Here is a 19,736-nt window from a genome sequence, read left to right as displayed (position 1 = left end):
TTCTTTCTTAGTAATCCTAAAGTGAAGGAGATTTGACTTTCTAGGTGCATTATAACAGGTTGGGTATAGTTAATGTTAAAATTTGTGCAAAAGTTAAGGGTTCAATGCTGCTTCCATTAATCATTGGCAAAATTGCTATTATTTTAATGGGAGCAGGACTGAGTCCATAGCATTAATAAGTGTTTGATGTAATTGAAAACAGGATATTATTCAATTTTTCTAGGCTGAAATTCCTCCTTGCCATATTAGGCAATGTAAAGGAATGTAGGACAGAAGTATTGACTCCTATATGATTAGGAACAAGAAGAGTAAGATGGTTCTGCACCACCTGTCAGACTAAACCTCATACATCAGGTATGTGGTTTTAATACAGTTAAATGTAAGTGTATACATCTCAGAACAAAGAATGTAGGCCATACTTACAGGATGGAGGACTATCCTGGGAAAGCAGTAACTCTGAAAAAGATTTGAGGGTTGTGGTGGATAATCAGCTGAACATGAGCTTGCAGTGTGATACTATGACCAAAAGAGCTGATGCATAAACAGGAGAATCGTGAGTAGGAATAGATAGGTTATTTTATCTCTCCTAGGCTAGGTCTACACTACCCACCTGAATCGGCGGGTAGAAATCGACCTCTCGGGGATCGAATTATCGTGTCTCATTGGGACGTGACAATCGATCCCCGAATCGATGTTCTTACTCCACCAGCGGAGGTGGGAGTAAGCGCCGTCGACGGGAAGCTGTGGAGGTCAATTTTGCCACCGTCCTTACAGCGGGGTAAGTCGTCTGCGATACGCTATTCGCGTAGCTGAATTTGCGTATCTTAAATCGACCCCCTTCCCCCGTAGTGAAGACCTGCCCCTAGTCACTGGTGTGACCACAGCTGGAATACTGTGTCCAGTTCTGGTGCCCCCAACTCAAGAAGGATGGTGATAAATTGGAGAGGGTTCAGAGAAGAGCCCCAAAAATGATTGAGATTAGAAAACATGGTTTATAGGGTATGCATAAGCTACAACTGTGGTTCTCAAACTTTTTTTTTATTTTGTGGACCACTTGAAAATTGATGAAGGTCTTGGCAGACCACTTAGTAATCTTTCCAAATGTAAAGCATTTGGATAAAAGCACTATATTAAAAAAATACAACTTAATTTTTTTGTTCTACAAATTAAAGCACACAAGTCGTATTTTAATATCCGTAGTCTTACCTTTCTAATGTGATGAATGTGCCCTCTCTCCCCTGCCACAGCAGCCCCCAAGCTGGGGTGGGAAGGGGGGGGTCTCTCCCTGGCAGCTACAGCCCTGGAGCTGGGGAAAGTCACCTCTTTCTCTGACTGCTGCAGCCCTGCATGTCCCAAATTCCCCCCACCCTCTCTTCTCACCCCGCTGCCCCCTCCCACATACCTCCTATTCCCCCCCAAGGCCACGACCTCACCTTACATGTGCGTCTTCTCCAGGGTCCAGGCACCTAATTAGTGGAGCCATGCCTGCGTGGGTCCACTAATTAGGTGGGTGGCCCTTCATTCTCTCATGTGTGGCTGCCCAGGCACTAGGATGACCAGACGTCCCGATATTATCGGGACAGTCCCGATTTTAGGGGACTTGTCCCACGTCCCAACCTTACATTGGTCGGGACATCTGGTCACCCTATATGAGGGAGATCGCAGCAAGCCGGCGCCACTCACCTTCCCTCCCTGGGGCAGCGTGCAGCTGAGCTCCCGGCGCGGCAGCGCCAGCCCGCAGGGCCCACCTGGCTGGCAGGAGCCTGCAGAGCACAGCCCTGCCCCTGCCCCGGCACACAGAGAGGCAGCGAGGAGGTCTCGCTCCCCTGCGTGCTGCAGCGGGGCGGGGCTTGTAGACTCCGGCAGCGGTCGCTGGGCAGAGAGCCCCTGCCCCCCTCCCCTCCTGACCCTAGGAAGGGGCCAGAGGGACTGGGAGGGACCTGCGTGCTGGGTGCTTCCTGGGAGCCACTCCAGGTAAGCACTGCTGGGCTCACCTGGCCCCCTGGCAGGTCCCTCTGGGGGGGGCTCCCCTCAGCCCCACTGCCCTCAGCCCCCACCCTGACCCTGTTCCCTCTGCCTCCCCTGCAGTGTCCCCCTTGTGCCCCCCACCCTCAATCCACTGCCCTCAGTCCCCCTGACCCTGTTCCCTCTGCCTGCCCCGCAATGTCCCCCTTGTGCCCCCCCCAATCCACTGCCCTCAGTCCCTGACCCTGTTCCAACAGCCTCCCCCACAGTTCCTTCCCCGCCCTCACAATCATCTCACCCTGCATGGATGTGGAAATCTGTCCTGGATTCCAGGCTGTCGTTAGCCCCTGGGGCAAAAGATCAGCAGAGGTTTCCAAAGGGAAGTTTGCAGCCTTTGCTCAGACCCAAACATTTTCACTTAAATAAATAAATAATTAAATAAATACCCAAACCCATCCTGACACCCATCTGCTCTGTCCAGATTTGCTGTTATCCCTGTTGAGGCCAAAGTGGTTTGAAAAATTAAAAATCCTTGACACCATTGTGTTCTTTCCCCTTGTGTTGCTCGTTAATCTGGACCTGCCGATAATGAATAAAGATGAATCCCCTGGGAGTAATTTGTCAGGCAGACAGTTTGTGAAGTAGGAATGTGAATGCTGAAGCCCTCATGAAATGCAGAGGCTTTTCTTAACCTGAGAACTGAAAAAGAGCCAGATACCCTGCATGGGTTTGAAAGTGACAAGAGTCTAGTGACTGACCAGAGCAGCATCAGGTTTGAAGTAATGAGGAGGGTCTGTGTCATGAAGTTTGCATTTCCACTGAGGACTCTTCCATTGCCAGGGTAGCGCTGGCGCAGGTCTGCCGCCCAGCACAGCAATGCTGAGAGGTGTCAGTGTAGACCCAACCCACTGCCCTCAGCCTCCACCCTGACCCTGTTCCCTCAGCCTCCCCCACAGTCCCCCCTGTACCTCCCACCCCAAACCCACTGCCCTCAGTCCCTGCCCTACCCCAAAACTCTTCTTCAGCCTCTCCCATCATCCCACCCCTGTCACTCCCCCTGCTGTCCCACCCCCTCAACTTCCCCCCATTCCAGTCCTGCTCCCCTCCGTCTCATCCCCTCCAGACCCTGTCCCTCTCCCCAGCCCAGCCCCATTGTCTCCCCCGCCCTGCCCCACTCTACACAGCTCTCTACCCTGTCCCATTCATGCTCCCCTCAGCCCCTACCCTGCTCCCCCCATCCCAGTCCTGTCCCATCCCCCTCAGCCACCCTGACTCCCCCAGTCCCAGTCCTGTCCCCCTCAGTTCCTCCACCCTGCTTCATCCCCACGCACACACCGACTTCCTCGACCTCCCTCCCTCCAATCCCGCTGCCTGGACTCACCCCTGTCCCACTCAGGACATGCAGGAAAAAGAAGCAATGGGCTTAAATTGTAGCAAGGGAGATTTAGGTTAGACATTAGGAAAAACTTCCTAACTGTAGAGGTAGTTAAGCACTGGACAAATTACCTAGAGAGGTTATGGAATAGCAGTCATTGGAGTTTTTTAAGAGGTTAGACAAACACCTGTCAAGGAAGGTCTAGTGTTGTTATTACTCAGTCCTGCCTCAGTGCAGGGGTTTGACTAGATGACCTGTTGATGTCCCTTCCAGTCCTACATTTCTGTGATTCACACTGAATTGCCTTGTGCCACTGTCTAGTAGTAGTGGCACACAGTTCTCTGACATGCGGGTTTATAAAATTGTAGTTAATATACAGTTTAGAGCATAGCAGTTTTAAAGCTCTGCGTGTTCAGACCAACTGAGCTGAAAATTGTGTTCTATAGTATTCGAAACTATTAAGATGTGGGCTGAAATAAAATCAGCATGAATTGCTCAACAATATCAATGGAATCAGCATTGCGCTGCTATATATTGTAAAACATTACAGTGAAATCTTGCAAGTATTACATAGCACGCCGACTTGCCCAAGTGGTAACAACTAAGCATAACATCTTCCTGTTTCAACATTCTTAACTTGTATTCCATAGCTCCTAAAAGTTGTTGTTTTTTTTCAAACACTGAATACTGCTAAGTTATGAGTTTTAACAGTTTTTTTTTTCTTTTAAACGACAGCACTGAATGTTATTCTAAAATTGTTTTCCAAATATTCTTAAACTCCCAGTTTATCCCCCACTGATGTTCATTGTGAAAAGTATTGCAGGTCTAATAATAATATTTGGCACTTTTGTAATTCACTGTCCAACATGTTTTGTGCCCTCCTCTGGTGGATTTTTAGAGGATAACTGTATAGCTACCAGCTAAGGGAGTTATATCTTGAACTCAAGTAGTAGAAGCTCATGCTTTTAAGTCTGGATGGCTCGGGTTCAATCTTTGGTGACTAGCTATGATGGAAGTTGCTACACTTATAATCCCTTTAATCAGAGGTTCTGAATATGCTTTGTTGTAGGCAGAGCTAGCCTATAGTTAAGCAACCGAAAATTTAGAATGGGAAGTGTTGAACTATTGGGAAGCCTTATAATTTTGCCAGTCTGGAACGAACATCCCATCTGAGGGATGGGGGCGGGGAGAGAGGAGAGTGAGACAGGACCAGGAAACGGGGACAAGGAATCCAGAGCGGTAGTGGGGGGCAGTTGAAATCAGATGAGGAGCTGGGGCGGGTTAGACAGCAATAGGATAGACATAGACTGGAGGGGACAGGGAAGAAGGGTCTTTGACTACTAGAGACCACTCCATTCAGGAGCCTGGAATAGACCCAGGATTCCTGAGTTTCACAGTTCCTCTTTTGTCAGCAGATATCTGTGAAACCCAGTAGCAAAAAAAGTGTCTCATCCCCTTATAGAGCTGATCTATCACATATAGGATGACAACCTACTGCCTCTGCCATCACTTACTCCATTAGCTCAAGTGGCAGAAGTCTGTGCAGTGGATCTAAAGGTTCATCGGCAGGGTTGGAGCCATGCGAGTTTCACGATGATTCCACATGCCAGAATTTCTGGGGCAGTTCAGTTTTGATTTTTACAAAAAAACCTGGGGAAATGCATACAGAAATAGGGTGACCAGATGCCTAAATAGGGGAATCTCAAGCAGGGGTAGAGAGGTTATTTTATCTCTGTATTTGGCACTGGTGCAACCAGTGCTGGAATACTGTGTCCAGTTCTGGTGTGCACAATTTAAGAAGGATATTGATAAATTGGAGAGTGCTCAGAGAAGAGTCACAAGACTGATTAAAGGATTATAAAACATGCCTTATAGTGATCGACTCAAGGACCTCAATCTATTTAGCTTAACAAAAAGAAGGTTAAGAAGTGACTTGGTTATAGACTGTAAGTATCTACATGGGGAACAAATAGTTAATAATGGGCACTTCAGTCTAGCAGAGAAAGGTAGAGCATGAGCGAACAGTTGGAAGTTGCAGCTAGACAAATTCAGACTGGATATAAGGCATACCTTTTCAATGGTAAGAGTAATTAACGATTAACAATATACTAAGGGTTATGGTGTTTTTCTAAAAGCTTTTTCTAAAAGCTATCCTCTAGGAATTATTTTGGGAAAGTTCTATGTCTGTCCTATTCAGGCAGTGAGACCAGGTGATCACCAGATCCCTTCTGGCTTTATAATCTCAGAACTAGGTACATCAATTCACATGCAAAATTCTCATTGAATTCAATAGGTGTCCTTGCCCTGTGGCTTGTGGTGCGGGCTGCAGCAGGGGCCGTACAACCCCTCTCGCGGCTTCCTAGGGCCCCCTCTCGCGGCTTCCTAGGGCCCCCTCTCGCGGCTTCCTAGGGCCCCCTCTCGCGGCTTCCTAGGGCCCCCTCTCGCGGCTCTATGCACCTGTGTCTGTCATTGTTGTCCTCTCCCCTCCCGCCACCCCGCTCGCCCAATGTGTCCTGATATTTCACTCTTGCGATCTGGTCACCCTACCAGGCACTCAACTTAGGGGGAACTATCTACAGACCACCTGAATGGAGCTTGTGGATCACTGGTGGTCCATGGACCACAGTTTGAGAACCTCTGAGCTACAACATAAATTGAGACTCACGCTTCAGCCCAAACCCCACTTCTGTTTATGCACATCTCTCAGACTCTGGCTCAGACCTAGGGTTCTAGGGTTCCACGGTGTAGCCCATAGAGCTAGCTTTAGCATTTAGACTCCGATCAGGCCACAGTGGGGTGGAGGGTTCGAGCCCAAGTCAAGCCATGACCCCAGGGTTTCAGCTCTATTGCTTTGCAGTGTAGACGCAGCCCCGTTTGACTGGGTCCTGGGAGTTTGCCAAAAGTTTCTCAAGGCCAACTTCCTTTGTCCTCTTTATCCCCAGAATCTCCTCAATTCCAGTGAAAATGGAAGTAACCCCTCCCTTAACATACAGTAGCAGCTCAGTGAGTCAGCATTAACCCTTCCATTGTCATCTGACCACTGAGCTGCAAACACATCACCGGAGAGCATGTGATGGTTGACACTTGTTGGAGGTTCTTACCCACTTGTGAGGTTCTTACCCACGAAAGCTTATGCTCCCAGTACTTCTGTTAGTCTCAAAGGTGCCACAGGACCCTCTGTTGCTTTTTACAGATTCAGACTAACCCTCTGATACTTGACACCATGCAAGGACATAAAATGTTACTTTCAAAACTGAACTTCAATATATTGTGAAAGGGATCCTTCAGTCCACAGAAGCTCTCTGCAGGCAGCCTGGTTAATTGCAGTAAAAGAAGTGCTGAGACAATGGTAAGCTTAAATTCAAAGCTGTCTTTTGTTTTCTAAAAATGGCTGAATTACTTGGATTTTGGGGTGGCGGGACAGGACATAGTCAGTGGCCTTGCTAAAAAGAACTTCTATCGTTTCAGGCCTTTCACATTTTGTTTTTGTGGTGCCCTACTGGCAAAGGGAGATGATATTCCAAGCTGCTGGTGGGAACAGGGCCGGCGCTTCCACTAGGCGACCCTAGGCAGTTGCCTAGGGTGAAAGGATTTGGAGGGCTTGCCGCCCTCAGCGGAAATTCGGCGGCGGGGGGTTCTTCCGCTCCAGGTCTTTGGTGGAAATTCAGTGGCGGGTCCTTCACTCGCTCTGGGACCCGCTGCCGAAGTGCCCCGAAGACACAGAGTGGAAGGACCCCCGCCGCCGAATGCTCAGAGGAGGAGCGCTGCCGCCTAGGGCAGCAAAAACCCTGGCACCGCTCCTGGGTGGGAAACCTTCAGTTTGCACATTAAAATGGCCAGATGTTTTTGGCTTGTTTTCCTGGAAGACTTACATTTAAGAAACTGAATTTTAAAACAATCTAGAAATAGATGATTAAAACTATTTTATCTTTCATGAGTCTTCAGGATCAGTTGATGTTATATCTTCAGGCTATGTATTCATCAAACGTTTATTGATTTAACCCAGGGGTGAGCAAACTACGGCCTGCGGGCCGGATCCGGCCCCTCAGGGCTTTGGATCCAGCCCGCAGGATTGCCCGCTGTGGGCCCCGCACCGCTCTCAGAAGCGGCTGGCACCATGTCCCGGGCGGGGCCGAGGGCTCTGTGCGTTGCCCTTGCCTCCAGGCACCACCCTCTGCAGCTCCCATTGGCCGGGAACGGGGAACCGTGGCCAATGGGAGCTTCAGGGGAAGTACCTGGAAGCACGGCAAGGGCAGCACATGCCGAGCCCTCCGACTGCGGGGCCCCCCCCAGGGGCTGCAGCGCTTCCTGGAAGAGCGCAGCATGGCATGGGGCCAGGGCAGGCATGCAGGAAGCCTTCCCTGGCCCTGGTGTACACCGATGGCACACCGGAGCACCTTTAGGTAAGCAGCACCGGGCTGGAACCTGAACCCCGCCTGCATCCCTCCCCCAACTCCCTGCCCTGAGCTCCCTGCTGTACCCTGCACCCCTCCTGCACCCCTGCCCTGAGCCCCCTCATACACCCCTTCTCTGCCCCAGTCCCTTGCTCTGAGCCCCTTCTGCCTTCCCCTCCCCCACAGGAGTTCAGGCAGCCGGGCAGCATGATCGCCACGCCCCCAGCCCCGGGGCTCCAGGCAGCCCCCAGTGCTTGGGTGGCCAGCATGGGCAGGCAGCGTAGTCCAGCACCAGCTGTCTCGGCAGCCCCGAGTCCTTGCAGGAGGCATGCTGGCCTAGGGGCAGGGCAACAATATGCTGTTTGGAGAGGCACAGCATCCCCTTGCCTACGATACCCGCCAGCCATGGAATAGCCCAATGGAATTGCTGGAAAACAAGAGGCTTTCCTGAATTTTCTGGAGTAAAACTTGCTCCCAAGAGAAGCCAATAAAGGACTTCACAGGGTACATCTACAGTACGAAATTAATTAGAACTTATTCTATTCGAATTTTCGGAAGCGATTTTATACAGTCGGTGTTGTCCCCCCACTAAAGCGCGTGAATTCGGCGGAGTGCGTTCACAGTACCGAGGCTAGCTTCAAATATCGGAGCGTTGCACTGTGGGAAGCTATCCCGCAGTCCCCACCGCTCATTGGAATTGTGGGTTAAGCTCCCAGTGCATGATGGGGCAAAAACATTCTCATGGGGTGTTTCTGGGTGTGTGCCGTCACTCGCTCCTCCCTCCGTGAAAGCTATGGGAGATGCCATACTGCCAGCAGACGCTGCAGTACGGTGCACCGCCTGTCTCCTGGTACTATGAATCCACCTCGCATGTCCTCTCGTCTTTCTATCTACTCTTTTATCTAACCATTTCCCGCCTTTTTTTGGCTACCATGAACCGAGCAGCACAGCTTCTGCCGCAAACTCTGCTCTCCCGCTCTTGCATAGCTAGCTAATTTTTCCATGTTGTCTGTACTGGGCTCCCGTGGAAGCTACAGACAGCAACAATTCCCCGCCTTTTTTCGGCCATCTGTGAACTACAGTGAACTGAGCCGCACAGCTTCCGCCACAAACTCTGCTCTCCCGTTCTTGCAGCTCTAGTGAGCTTCTCGACTCCGCGAAAGCTACAGAAGACAACCATTTTCCCCCTTTTATCGGCCATCTTGAACTGAACAGCTCTCCTACGTTTCGCGCCCTTTTTCCAGGATTACCCGTGCAGGCGCCATAGCCCGGCAAGCAGGGAGCCCGCTCAGATCTCCGCTGCAGTTTTGACCATTGTAAATACCCCGCGCATTATCCAGCAGACCTGCAAAACCGGGCAAGGAAGCGACGACAGTGCGATTATTATACTGATGAGGACATGGACACAGACGTTCCTAGAAGCACGGCATGTGGCGATTGGAAGATCATGGTGGCATTGGGCCAGGTTCATGCCATGGAACACCAATTCTGGGCCCGGAAAACAAGCACAGGCTGGTGGGACTGCATAGTGTTGCAGGTCTGGGATGATTCCTAGTGGCTGTGAAACTTTTGTTTGCATAGGGCCACTTTCATGGAACTTTGTGACTTGCTGTCCCCTGCCCTGAAGCGCAAAGACACCAAAATGAGAGCAGCCCTCACAGTTGAGAAGCGAGTGGCCATAGCACTGTGAAAGCTTGCAACACCCGACAGCTACTGGTCAGTTGGGAATCAGTTTAGAGTGGGCAAATCTACTATAGGGGCTGCTGTGCTGCAAGTAGCCAACGCAATCATTGACCAGCTGCTATCAAGGGTAGTGACTTCGGGAAATGTGCAGACCATTGTGGATGGCTTTAATGCACTGGGGTGATAGACGGAATGCAAATCCCTATCTTGGCCCCGGCACATCATGACGGCCAGTACATAAACCGCAAGGGGTACTTATCCATGGTGCTGCAAGCACTGGTGGATCACAAGGGACGTTTCACTGACATCAACGTGGGATGGCCGGGAAAGGTGCATGATGCTCGCATCTTCAGGAACTCTGGTCTGTTTGAACAGCTGCAAGAAGGGACTTACTTCCCAGACCAGAAAATTACTGTTGGGGATGTTGAAATGCCTATAGTTATCCTTGGGGACCCAGCCTACCCCTTAATGCCATGGCTCATGAAGCCGTACACAGGCACCCTGGACAATAGTAAGGAGCAGTTCAACTACAGGCTGAGCAAGTGCAGAATGGTTGTAGAATGTGCTTTTGGACGTTTGAAAGTGCGCTGGCGCAGTTTACTAACTTGGTTAGATCTCAACACAACCAATATTCCAATTTATTAGAGCATAAGCTTTCGTGGACTACAGCCCACTTATATGCATCCGAAGAAGTGGGCTGTAGTCCACGAAAGCTTATGCTCTAAAAAATTTGTTAGTCTCTAAGGTGCCACAAGTACTCCTGTTCTTTTTGCGGATACAGACTAACACGGCTGCTACTCTGAAATATTCCAATTGTAATTGCTGCTTGTTGTGAGCTCCACAATATCTGTGAGAGTAAGGGGGAGACTTTTATGGTGGGGTGGGAGGTTGAAGCAACTCATCTGGCGGCCAATTTCACACAGCCAGACAACAGGGCGATTAGAAGAGCACAGCAGGGTGTGCTGCGCATCAGAGAAGCTTTGAAAGCCAGTTTCATGACGGGTACGGTGTGACAGTTGTGTTTTTGTTTCTTTTCAAGTTACCTGCCTCCTATATGTATATGAAAGGAAATAAAGTCAAAATTGTTTAAAAACTGTTCTTTATTATTTGTTGCACAACACATGGAGAGAGAAATCAGAAGGTAGACCAGCGGGGGGGGGCGATATTGGGTTTAGGGGGTGGAGGAGGAGGAGGAGGGAAGGACAAGTGCAGAAACCAAATAAAAAGTTCACATATGCCAGCTTTCTGCTGCTTGGGTGATCCTCTGGGGTTGAGTGTGTGGGTCCCCGTAGCCTGCTCCCTTGTGTTCTTGGGCGTCTGGATAAGGAGGCTATGGAACTTGGGGAAGAGGGAGGGCAGTTATACAGGAGCTGTAGCGGCAGTCTGTGGTCTTGCTGCCTTTCCTGCATTAGATCCACCATACAGTGAAGCATGTCAGTTTGCTCCCCCATGAGCTTGACCATAGCGTCCTGCCTGCTCTCATCGCGCCTGTCCCTCCTCTCTTCGTCTTCCTGTAATGGTTTACGGGACTCTGCAATTGTTTGCCTCCACACATTCAGCTGGGCCCTATCACTGTGGGAGGACTGCATGAGCTCGGCGAACATGTCGTCCCGAGTTCGTTTTTTCCGCCTTCTAATCTGGGCCAGCCTCTGGGATGGAGTAGATAGAGGCCGCATTGAAACATTTGCACTTGCGAGAGGAGAAAAAGGGAGGGTAGTATTTTTAAAAGATAGATTTCAGAGAACAAAGTGGACACTTTGGTGTGAGTAAGCCATCACACGTGGCCGGGCAACAGAATTCAGCTTGCAGGCAGCCTAGGGGCACACAGGGTTCTGCTTCTTCTACATTCATTTCAGTGCTTTCAAACTGCTGGGCCCCCTTTCCCATAGCAAGCAATGCCTGGTGGGTTTGCCATATAAAAGGAGGGCCTCTGGGCTCTCTGGGATGATCGCTTCACACAACATCGCCCCCCGCACCCACTGCATGGCTCCGATGAGGCTCTGAGCGGGGATGAGACCTTTAAACTAAATGTGAACAGCCCAGCATAGCTGGTTTCTGCCCCCCACCACGTGGCTCTGATCAGGCTATCACTCACCCGAAGTACCTTCTCCAGGGTCATGGTCTGGGAGCCCGCCTTGGGAGTGGGGGGGAGGCTATTGGCTCCAGTGTTAAGAATAGTTCCTGGCTAGGGGGGAAAACGGATTCCCCACTTGCTGCCTGTGCACTCACTATTCTCCTCCTCCTCCCTCTTCGTCCTCCAATTACTCTTCCTCCTCGCTCCATGCAACTCCCCCCTTGCAGGTGTCCACGGACAGTGGTGGGGTAGTGGTGGCGTCACCCCCCCATAATTGCATGCAGCTCACGGTAGAAGCGGAATGTATGGGGCTGTGACCCAGAGCACCCATTCGCCTCCCTGGCTTTTTGGTACACTTGCCTGAGCTCCTTGATTTTTGTACGACACTGCTCTGTGTCCCTGGAGTAGCCTCTTTCTGTCATGGCCCTGGAGACTTTAGGGTACGTATTTGCGTTCCTTTTTTTGGAACGTAGTTCTGCCATAACAGACTCGTCTGCCCAACATGCAATGAGATCCAGTACCTCCCATTCGGACCATGATGGAGCTCGTCTGTGAATCCAGGACTGCGTGATCTCTTGTGATGGTGGACTCTGCATGGTCGCCTGTGACGATGGACTATGCTGATGGTCACCTGTGCTGATGGTAACCAAACAGGAAATTAAATTCAAAAGTGGAGGTGGAGTACAGAAATTGGATTAAAGAGCCCGGTTTGGTCGTGTGGATGGAATCTTTTTTTTTTTTTTTTTTTTTTCAAATTAACTCAGCTAATTCCGAAATAACAGACTAGTGTAGAGCAGGCCTCAGTATCTATCTAGACAGTGGTTTCTAGCTGTTCACTGAAATAACTGTTCTGTATAGTGAGCATAATTAACTGTTGGAACAGTTTACCAAGGGCTATAGTAAATTCTCCATCACTGACTATTTTAAAATCAAGATTGGATGTTTTTCTAAAAAATGCACTAGGAATTATTTTATGGCCTGTGTTACTGGTGTGAAATGTGCCCAAAATAGTTACTTGAAGGGTTTCTGTTCAACAATACCACTTCTGCTGTCCATTGCCTATTTCCTTTTGTATCCAACTCCCGGTGCATAGTTTTTGCTTTTATTTTCCATCCCTTCTTGAGCTATCCTCTGCTGAAGAAAGGACTTTACAGCTGTGCACAAAAACACAGATGAATATTTCCAGTATCACTGGTGTGCAGAGCAGATTGGAGCAGTTTCATGTTAAATCTATAGGACAGCTATTTACTGGAATTAAACTTTTTTCATTTTTCCTTGATATTTAATTAACAGAAAATATTTGCTAAGAGATACAAGCTATACAGGTGATGTATGGATCACAATTCAACAACCTAACGAACAATTTCATATAGTATCTATCTAGATGCATATTTCATTTCTTAAGAGTCTGGCTACTGGGTTGCTAATTATCCCATGTGCTATTGCCCAGTAACTTTGGGATATTCTCTTTGGAGATTGCCTAATAAGGAAGGGTCTCTTATACAGGTTTTGTTGTTATTGTAGTAGTAGGTAGCTGGAGGAGGAGAAGAAGGAAAAATCCAGTAAGTAGGGGAAATCCTGAAGACCTAACAGTGGGAAATTACTGGTGTGATTTGGCAACAGTTACAGAATTTGAGCTTAGTCTAACGGATGCAAATTAAAGATTGCTTCACGTGGCAAATACGGTATTAATTAGTTGTATTTCCTTGCTACTATGGAAGATTATTTATGTTTTTCAGCTAAATTGTTCAGGCACACCTGAGCCCCCTCCTAAAATATCAACACTGGTTCTTTCATTTAACTCCTTCACATACAACGATATATTTAGCAAGGTCGACAAATATATTCTGGTGAAATAATTTAGTGTGATGAAAAGAGACTATCGCAACAGAAATTTATACATGGTCATCAATAAATATAGGGGAAAAGAGCTTGTAAAATTGTTCAATTATAGAAGGAGTAGAATGCTACTTAATCTGGTGATGAAAGAACACTAGATATGGTGGAGATTTACTGTATGTTGTTTATCTTCAGGACTGGGCTTAAGAAGACTTAATCTTCAGGATAAATCATGCTTTTCTATGTAAAAAAGCTACAGGATAGTTCAAGTTGGACCAAAAAAATTGCTGAATTTCTGTTGAATGATGCAGATGGAAGTGCTGGGTTTGACTACTTATATAATGGCATGGACTTCCAGGCCTGCAGATATTGAAGTATCTATAGAGGCCACAGCCACTCTGCTTTGTGGCAGCCACTCTCTTCACAGACTCTCCAGTCGTGTCTGGACCAAGCTTCCAATGCCCCACAGAGGATTTGACAGTACAGAATAGGATGTCTGACCAAGGCAGATAGCAAAATAGAAACCCCTCCTTATGACCTCTACATGTTTGAGGCACTTTGCTTTTGAAGGACCTGTCAGTATTATCCAGCCACTCCCCTTCTGTAGTGTGTCCTGGGGAGGATTTGGTCACAGGTATTTGTGCTGGGGTAACAGAGACATTGGACTTCTGCACCAATACTCAGCCCTTCACACATGCTATGAGATTAGTAGACATTCCCTTTGGATCTTGGGGCATCTTTGGGTTTGGAAGTCAGTATTCCCCACTCACTAAGTGGGAAAGCAAATCTCATCTCCAACAGGGGTTAAAGCAGAAATTCAGTGGCTTTCTGTCTAACTTTTGCCCTCCTGTGGCATTTTCTCAGTAAGGTATGATTTAACCTTCTTTTGTATAACAAGAGAGACGATTAGCAATGTTTTCTTAACAAATTTCACATAATCATACCAGGAGATAGAGAAATGGATGTCTGGTAGCCTTTTGACAACATTTGTTGTGTTAATCGCTAACCCATAACAGGAGCACTCCCTGGAGTTGTTGTCTTACCCCACTTTAAATGATAAGTTAGAGCTATATCAGCGTTTCTCAAAATGGGGGTCCAAAAGGGGGTTCCAAGGCTATTGTGAGGGTGAAGAGGGGAAAGATCACCTTTTCCCTTACCTTCAGAGCAAGGGAAAGTATGCAGTTTCCTTTATTCTCTTTCTCTTTTTGAAATTCTCATTGATATCAACCACTACCATAAAGAAGAGTTCAAAACCATTGAAAATAATGTCATAGGATGGATTTGGCAGAATAGGTACAATAAAAAGGAATTGGCTCCCTGGTGTATATTACTTCTTTTTGAAGTGCCAATTTTGTCCCACATTCCTTGTTTTCTCAGCAGGATACATTTATAGCCAATCTAGAGTGGAAGGCAGGGAACTCCTAGAACAAAACAAAAATAATTGTAATGCCAGAGAACCTCAGGCGGGACACCACTCCCCAATTTGGAACCATATTATCAGATAGCATAACAATGAGTCATCATTTTTTGGCAGCCAAATCCTGACAGTGGCTGCATATAGAATTGGAAGAAGCTTTAAACAATAAGCTCAGAATTACTTTTAGATGAAGTCTAACAGAAATAAACCAACAGCCCTATTCTCTGTCCTTTTTTACATTGTTGGGTCAGAGTATGCCCTTGTGTGAAGTCAATGCAGATGAACGATTGTAAATGAGGCCAAAATGTTGTCCCTGGAGGCTTACCAAATACATATTCTGTTGTGGGAAGAAGCTAGTTGCAGTTTTTTTCTTTGAAACATTAATATGAAAACATTTTGCATTTAATGTAACTTTTGATAAATATAACATTAGTTTTTAAAAGTACAAAGTAGTGATCAGATCATGTGCATGGAAAACCTATGAAAGGAGAACAGGTTACTTTTATAATGACCTAGTTCCCCTCAATTAGGGTGAAATTCTAACTCTGTTGAAGTCAATGGCAAAACTCACATTGAAATTCTAGTCCAAAAATCACTCTTTCCCCAGATTGCTTTATTGGGAGCTGTGTCCTTTTCCACAGAAAGGCTGAAAGGATTTGACTGCCAATCTATGGACACCCTGAGATCCATATTAATCCTTACAAATTATTTCCCCAAATGTTCTCTGGACAATGCCAGACCATATTCTGGTCTTGTTTCTTGGGAGAAGAGATACAAAAGTGGATAACCTTAATATGCATCCCTTAATATGCTTGTTGGGTTTTGGGAAGATGCAGCAGTGGATAATAATCAAATAAAAGACATAGTTCTTTTAGTATATGCAGCTAAATACACCATTGTGATCAGGGCATGTAGGTGAATGGGGACAGACCCAGGGATAGATTTAAGAGGTAAGCTACAACTTTATTAACTTAATACAGGTGTGAGGTCCTATTTGTCCCATCTTTCCCAGGTCTCATGTACCAGGCATTTAAATAGGTCCAGTGTGAGTGTTACAGGGTTCCCAGCATATAACCCATAAGTCAGGGTAGGTTCTCCTTAGCCCATCCCTAGGATTCAGCTCACCAGACCTCTGCCAGTTTGGCCCTAATGAGAAAAATTCCTGCCTGATCCCCAAAACAGACAATCACTCAGACCTGCAGCAACCTAAAAATACATTTCCTATACTACAAAAGACAAGAAGGAAGGGTGGGACAGCTAAAATGGAGTAAGAGGCTCCAAAAGACTTGGGCAAAGGTTTAAAATAAAAGGGGGGAAGGATGAGGAGCCAATCAGCTCCCATCTCTTTCTGATTGCCCAAAGGGAGGCAGGGAAGTCTTTTGAGGATCAGGACCATCCCTGCTTTTCCCCAGGGTGGGTTCCTGGAGCTGTCCACACCATGTCTGGTCCTATCAAGTTTTCCACTTGCTGGGCTGGGTGGTAGCATTCTGCTCACAAGCATTGCAATGGAAAAAACAAAAGTATTTTCAATAATTAAATTGAAATATTGATTCCTCTAGTAGCGATCTAACTAAATAAAGATATAGTTATTTTGGCTGACACATAGTATTTTTTCAGATGTAATTTCAATTTATACTTACTTTATTTCTGTACTTAAGGATAACTTTGCCCTGTCACATAATTATTCATGCTTTCATAATCTATCAATGCTAATATAATTTTGTATAACAGATATATGTGGATTTGGAGAATCTTTACGTTATTTTAAACTTGTTCTTATCTAAATATATGAAGTATGCTTGTTAACTATTCAGTAGCCTGGCTTAACTTAATAGTTACCTCTCCTTTACTTCTCATTTTTATTCTAATTTAAAATGAAAATGTATTTCATGAATTATATTTCATTTTAAATAGGCATATAAAAATTATCACCATTTCCCCCTTTTCTATTATATTTCAAATTATAAGAGTAATCCTTTGGTGCTAAAACAGACTTCCAGGCATCAGAAGCTGTTGGTTCTATTTCTGGCTCTGTCACTCTTTATGGGCTCTTAAGCAAGACACAAATCAAAAATTTCACACAGCTAGGGCTTAATGTTTGGAGGACACTGAATTCTAAAATATGCCTGCATGGATCTTATTGACTTGTATATCAGAGAGTAGAAATATTTCTCATTTAGTGTATTATTGATTATGATTTGTATAGTACCCAGGGCTGGATTTACACAGGGGTTTTCAGGGTGCAGCCAACGGCCTTGCATTTGAGGATGTCACATTCTGGGGTGCAATCCAGACTAGTAAGGGACTGTATCACTGCCTGCCCTGCAACCTTGGGAGCCTCACAGTGCTTTGCTTCAGCTTCCAACCTGGGCCCATCACAAAGAGCCAAACAGCATGCAGATCACACCCTGAGTGTCTGTGTATGGCTGCAGCCTGCCAGCAACACTCCAGTCAACACTCTGGCTTCCAACAGCACTGGTTATCATTTGCAGGTTGACTCCAACATGCTCCCAAACACAGATTTTCCCCACAAATGTGTGTGTGTTCTGCACTGTCCAGCCCTTTCCTGAACAGTTCAGATATTAGAGGTCTGTTGCCCCTCTTAGGTCACTGTACAACAGTTTGCTACTATAAATTGGAATTACCAAACAATTCAGTTTAAACATGTCACAAGATTCATTTTGATTAAAAAATAAATAGTTTGTTTAACTCCCAAAAAAAAAAAAATAGATTTTAAGTGAATACAAGTAGAAGGCATCAAAGTCAGAATAGACACAATTAGACACTAGACAAAAGTCTAAGATCAGCAGTTCTCAAACTGTAGTAAATGTACGTAGAATGCAGGCTGTGAACTGGTGGTATGTGGTTTTTCTTTAAAAATAAAAAATGGCATGCTCTCAAATAAAAATCCCTTATAGCTATACTGATTACAATTACAAAGTTGGTAGTCTAAATACTTTTGTACAGTAGATCTTAATATTTCAGAACTAATTAGTGCTAATTTAGATAGTGTAGCAAAAAGCAGCTGAATGCATTCTCTGTCTTGAAACAAACTGAAAGAGATATTATGTAGCCATCAAGGGCCCACTCCTGGAACAAGCTCCATGCAGGTGCAAGGGTCTGACTGACTGGAGTAATTTGCAGGATTTGGATTGATACCGTATGGTTTTGAGTCCTGATTTAAGGTGACCAGTTGCCCAGATAGATCAGAATTTTCCTGGTTTTTAGGGGCAGTTCCTATGTCCTGGCCCTATTTATTGAAACTAGGATTTTGACCTGGTTGATATAAATCTTTGCATGTCTTATCATTCCAGGAACATCTTGCTTGTATTCTCCATTCTCTGTATGAATATGCCTAGAATGTATGAAAAATGATTTTATGAATTTAAAAGAAAAATAAAATAAAATATTTATGTTGATATTTAATACTTAGTATTGATATAGCACTGTAAAGCATTGTAGATATTAATTGTGGGTGCATAAGTATTATCCTTATTTTATAGATGAAAGAAACTAAGGAAGTAATGAAAAATAGTCTTTCTTTTCACATTGTTAAATCACTCCTGGAAAAAAAGACATTAATTTAATAACATACAGACATAATGTACCCACAGATAATTCAGTTCATATCTTTTATATGAAATGTATGCACATCTGATTTAAGGTTATATCATTAATATATCTGGAAATAATAATACTTCGATTTTACCAGTACATATTGCTTTAAATTTTGTAAAATACTCATAAGGAAAGCCTCACAATAATTTTGTGAGGTAGGTAAGTAAGCATTATCGCCGTTTTTCAGGTGGAAAAACTGAGGCAGAGAAAGGTTAAGTGACATTCCTAATACCATATAACAAATGATTGGATTAAAACTCATTAGTTTCTGATCCCAATCCTGTGTTTTGTCCGTAAGTCCTGGCTACGTCTTTCTATTATTTGTAGTTTCAGTATCAGCATTGTCACAGTGCTGAGTCTGAAAATACCCAGGAAAAAAACAAAAAACATAATGGAATAATACACAGTAATCTTATTTTAAGAAGTAGCTGAATAAGTTTTCAGTTTGTTTTTAGTGACTTTGATCTTTTTGGAAATCTCATACTGATGTCAGTGGAACATCAGCATGTGAAACAAAGGTAATATATAGTCCAGGTGTAATATAACATTGAGCTTCCCTCACTTCATCTAGTAATTTGAAGTTCCCAGTACTGAAACAAAGAATTAACTGCTATCTACAAGTAGTTATTCTATACTACAGTTAAAAGATTACTTACTGTGTATCAGTTTAAAGCCTTTTGATAAAACTTTAGTTCCTTTTCTTTATTGTATTGCATAACTCAAAGCATCTACATTTTGACCTGTCATCCTAGTGATTCATGACAGCCTCCTCCATTGGCTAATTTAATGTAGCTGTAGTGGGGTTTGACATGGCATTGGAATAAGGTGCATAGATAGCACAGTGATGGGCATAGCATAAAAATCTTGGTAGATATAAATATCTTGTGCAAATCATGATGGCTCCATTTAAGTCAACAGAGCTATGCCATTTTACATAAATGGAGATTCCTGCCCATTATTTATGTATTTATCACATCTGATAGTAACTGCTTGGAGCAGACAGTTCTCAGCTTTTTGTTAAAAGAATGCACTGAACTGAAATGCATTTGATTCATAGTTGACTATCATTACAGATCAAATTCATCTGAGGTATGACTCCATTAGCATTAGTGGACTTAACAGGGGGATGAATTTGTCTCACTGACTACAGTCATTTCTTTTGCTTTATAGTCTTATAGCTTTGATAATGCAGTTCAGAATTAAAAAGACTGCTGCACTGCTTAGTCTAATTATACTTTTGAGTAGAAGTCTCCTTATTAAGGAGGAACGTAAGAATATTTATCTTTGCAAAACAAATCTACATAAAATTCAAATTCTCAGGTTGTTATATTTCTTCTTTGTTATACTTACACAACTCTTATTTTATGAGTT

The sequence above is a fragment of the Malaclemys terrapin genome, chromosome 3, assembly GCF_027887155.1.
Source record: "Malaclemys terrapin pileata isolate rMalTer1 chromosome 3, rMalTer1.hap1, whole genome shotgun sequence".
NCBI classification, from domain to species: domain Eukaryota; kingdom Metazoa; phylum Chordata; order Testudines; family Emydidae; genus Malaclemys; species Malaclemys terrapin.
This window is presented reverse-complemented; position numbering follows the sequence as displayed.